Source organism: Mya arenaria, chromosome 9 (assembly GCF_026914265.1).
Source record: "Mya arenaria isolate MELC-2E11 chromosome 9, ASM2691426v1".
Taxonomy (NCBI): domain Eukaryota; kingdom Metazoa; phylum Mollusca; class Bivalvia; order Myida; family Myidae; genus Mya; species Mya arenaria.
In genome coordinates, this window is record NC_069130.1 from 30824708 (window position 1) to 30829959 (window position 5252).

General features: G+C 35.8%; 1 long non-coding RNA gene across 2 annotated transcripts; it reads right to left on the reverse strand.

The window, feature by feature from the left end:
- Positions 1-576: 576 nt before the first annotated feature.
- Positions 577-4585, reverse strand: LOC128203724 (uncharacterized). 2 transcript variants are annotated; one of them, XR_008256025.1, is made up of 3 exons: positions 2452-4585; positions 2191-2392; positions 577-1705 (listed from the first exon to the last, which is right to left on the reverse strand). It is a non-coding gene; the product is annotated as an uncharacterized LOC128203724 (long non-coding RNA). The 2 variants fall into 2 exon arrangements; XR_008256024.1 differs by having other exon boundaries at positions 2191-4585.
- Positions 4586-5252: the final 667 nt, after the last annotated feature.

Consider the following 5252-nt stretch of genomic DNA (forward strand, 5'->3'; position numbering starts at 1 on the left):
CCCATTCATTGCTAGCACACGCATGGTGGTGGGTACTGTGCCCATTCATTGCTAGCACACGCATGGTGGTGGGTACTGTGCCCATTCATTGCTAGCACACACATGGTGGTGGGTACTGTGCCCATTCATTGCTAGCACACGCATGGTGGTGGGTACTGTGCCCATTCATTGCTAGCACAAGCATGGTGGTGGGTACTGTGCCCATTCATTGCTAGCACACATATGGTGGTGGGTACTGTGCCCATTCATTGCTAGCACACACATGGTGGTGGGTACTGTGCCCATTCATTGCTAGCACAAGCATGGTGGCAGGTACTGTGCCCATTCATTGCTAGCACACACATGGTGGTGGGTACTGTGCCCATTCATTGCTAGCACACACATGGTGGTGGGTACTGTGCCCATTCATTGCTAGCACACACATGGTGGTGGGTACTGTGCCCATTCATTGTTAGCACAAGCATGGTGGCAGGTACTGTGCCCATTTTTTAGTAATTCTTAGGCCTGCGTATCAAAGCACAGTCAATAATATTTAATTGTATGTTTCCGTTTCCAATGTGAAAAGGTAGGAAGGCATAACTTTTTTCAATTTTATTTATTATTTATTTACAACTGACTTCATGTAACATATATAAAGACATACAGCAGGTTTGGTAACAATTGTAGTCATAGTTTAAATTTTAATAATATATTAGGCTTATTGAGCATTCTAATATCCTTGACAATATAACAATAAATTCGGGAACATGTACATGAAAATAGAAATGTTTACCAACACAGCCACCTATCTTCCCTTCAGACATTAACATATACTCTGGTTTGTGGCTTAATGTTTAACTAGAGCTATCAGTTAGGCTTAAGTGGTTTGAATTTGGAAAAAAATATCACAACAACATCCTGCAGATACATAACAAAGTGAGGAACGTCTATAGTTTGGCCCTAACACAGTCACCACGGTGCTGGAAATGGTGAAAGACTCAAATAGCATTGGGTATAGTTCAAAATGTATCATGATATATCGCGATATTTCCATCATGTTTTGTAATATATCTTTTAAACAAGAGCTGTCACAGAGACAGCATGCTCGACTATTCCGCCGCTTTTCAATGTAAGGATTGAAAAGTTTTGGCGAAACATGCATGGATCACTGTTAGATTAGATTTCAATGAAATACATGGTGTGCTGAGATAAATGTGTCTCCATGCATAATTTTAACGAGAATTTCTAGGCCCATAATATGCATTATATTAAAAAAAGTGTTATCTGGGAATATATATCTAATGTTTTAATGCAATACATGATATATTTGCTGAGATATTGACTTAAATGTGGTTACATGCAAATACTTCACCAGATTTTCTAAGTCGAATAATAAAGGGCAAATATTTTGCATTAAATGCAAACTAGAGTTATCTAACTTGGTTAATTAAGTAGGTTGGATGGTTGACTACCATTGTATCAAGTCTCAATGCAATACCTATACTGTCAACCTTGATCAATAATGTACAATCACCTGTCAACCTTGATCAACAATGTACAAACACCTGTCAACCTTGATCAATAATGTACCAACACCTGTCAACCTTGATCAATAATGTACATACACTGTCAACCTCAATCAATAATGTACCAACACCTGTCAACCTCAATCAATAATGTACCAACACCTGTCAACCTTGATCCATAATGTACATACACTGTCAACCTTGATCAATAATGTACCAACACCTGTAAGCCTTGATCAATAATGAACATACACTGTCAACCTTGATCAATAATGTACATACACTGTCAACCTTGATCAATAATGTACATACACTGTCAACCTTGATCAATAATGTACATACACTGTCAACATTGATCAATATTGTACATACACTGTCAACCTTGATCAATAATGTAACAACACCTGTCAACCTTGATCAATAGTGTACACACACCTGTCAACCTTGATCAATAATGTACATACACTGTCAACCTTGATCAATAATGTACATACACTGTCAACCTTGATCAATAATGTACAAACACCTGTCAACCTTGATCAATAGTGTACATACACTGTCAACCTTGATCAATAATGTACCAACACCTGTTAACCTTGATCAATAATGTACATACACTGTCAACCTTGATCAATAATGTACATACACTGTCAACCTTGATCAATAATGTACATACACTGTCAACCTTGATCAATAATGTACACACACTGTCAACCTTGATCAATAATGTACATACACTGTCAACCTTGATCAATAATGTACATACACTGTCAACCTTGATCAATAATGTACACACACTGTCAACCTTGATCAATAATGTACACACACTGTCAACCTTGATCAATAATGTACACACACTGTCAACCTTGATCAATAATGTACATACACTGTCAACCTTGATCAATAATGTACATACACTGTCAACCTTGATCAATAATGTACACACACTGTCAACCTTGATCAATAATGTACATACACCTGTCAACCTTGATCAATAATGTACACACACCTGTCAACCTTGATCAATAATGTACATACAACTGTCAACCTTGATCAATAATGTACACACACTGTCAACCTTGATCAATAATGTACATACACCTGTCAACCTTGATCAATAATGTACATACACCTGTCAACCTTGATCAATAATGTACATACACACTGTCAACCTTGATCAAAAATGTACACACACCTGTCAACCTTGATCAATAATGTACATACACTGTCAACCTTGATCAATAATGTACATACACTGTCAACCTTGATCAATAATGTACAAACACCTGTCAACCTTGATCAATAGTGTACATACACTGTCAACCTTGATCAATAATGTACCAACACCTGTTAACCTTGATCAATAATGTACATACACTGTCGACCTTGATCAATATTGTACATTCACTGTCAACCTTGATCAATAATGTACAAACACTGTCAACATTGATCAATAATGTACATACACTGTCAACCTTGATCAATAATGTACAAACACTGTCAACCTTGATCAATATTGTACATACACTATCAACCTTGATCAATAATGTACATACACTGTCAACCTTGATCAATAATGTACCAACATTGTCAACCTTGATCAATAATGTACATACACTGTCAACCTTGATCAATATTGTACATACACTGTCAACCTTGATCAATAATGTACAAACACTGTCAACATTGATCAATAATGTACATACACTGTCGACCTTGATCAATAATGTACCAACATTGTCAACCTTGATCAATAATGTACATACACTGTCAACCTTGATCAATATTGTACATACACTGTCAACCTTGATCAATAATGTACAAACACTGTCAACATTGATCAATAATGTACATACACTGTCGACCTTGATCAATAATGTATATACACTGTCAACCTTGATCAATAATGTACATACACTGTCAACCTTGATCAATAATGTACATACACTGTCAACCTTGATCAATAATGCACCAACATTGTCAACCTTGATCAATAATGTACATACACTGTCAACCTTGATCAATAATGTACATACACTGTCAACCTTGATCAATAATGTACATACACTGTCAACCTTGATCAATAACGTACATACACTGTCAACCTTGATCAATAATGTACATACACTGTCAACCTTGATCAATAATGTACCAACACCTGTCAACCTTGATCAATAATGTACATACACTGTCAACCTTGATCAATAATGTACAAACACCTGTCAACCTTGATCAATAATGTACAAACACCTGTCAACCTTGATCAATAATGTACATACACTGTCAACCTTGATCAATAATGTACCAACACCTGTCAACCTTGATCAATAATGTACATACACTGTCAACCTTGATCAATAATGTACATTCACTGTCAACCTTGATCAATAATGTACATACACTGTCAACCTTGATCAATATTGTACATACACTGTCAACCTTGATCAATAATGTACATACACTGTCAACCTTGATCAATAATGTACATACACTGTCAACCTTGATCAATAATGAACATACACTGTCAACCTTGATCAATAATGTACATACACTGTCAACCTTGATCAATAATGTACATACACTGTCAACCTTGATCAATAATGTACATACACTGTCAACCTTGAACAATAATGTACATACACTGTCAACCTTGATCAATAATGCACCAACACTGTCAACCTTGATCAATAATGTACCAAAACTGTCAACCTTGATTAATAATGTACATACACTCTCAACCTTGATCAATAATGTACAAACGCTGTCAACCTTGATCAATAATGTGCATACACTGTCAACCTTGATCAATAATGTACCAACACTGTCAACCTTGATCAATAATGTGCATACACTGTCAACCTTGATCAATATTGTGCATACACTGTCAACCTTGATCAATAATGTACAAACACTCTCAACCTTGATCAATAATGTACATACACTGTCAACCTTGATCAATAATGTGCATACACTGTCAACCTTGATCAATAATGTACATACACTGTCAACCTTGATCAATAATGTACATACACTGTCAACCTTGATCAATAATGTACATACACTGTCAACCTTGATCAATAATGTACATACACTGTCAACCTTGATCAATAATGTAACAACACTGTCAACCTTGATCAATATTGTACATACACTGTCAACCTTGATCAATAATGTACATACACTGTCAACCTTGATCAATAATGTACATACACTGTCAACCTTGATCAATAATGTACATACACTGTCAACCTTGATCAATATTGTACATACACTGTCAACCTTGATCAATAATGTACATACACTGTCAACCTTGATCAATAATGTACATACACTGTCAACCTTGATCAATATTGTACATACACTGTCAACCTTGATCAATAATGTACATACACTGTCAATAATGTACATACACCTGTCGACCTTGATCGATAATGTACCAACACCTGTCAACCTTGATCAATAATGTACCAACACCTGTCAACCTTGATCAATAATGAACAAACACTGTCAACCTTGATCAAAAATGTACATTAACTGTCAACCTTGATCAATAATGTACATACACTGTCAACCTTGATCAATAATGTACATACACTGTCAACCTTGATCAATAATGTACATACACTGTCAACCTTGATCAATAATGTACATACACTGTCAACCTTGATCAATAATGTACATACACTGTCAACCTTGATCAATAATGTACATACACTGTCAACCTTGATCAATAATGTACATACACTG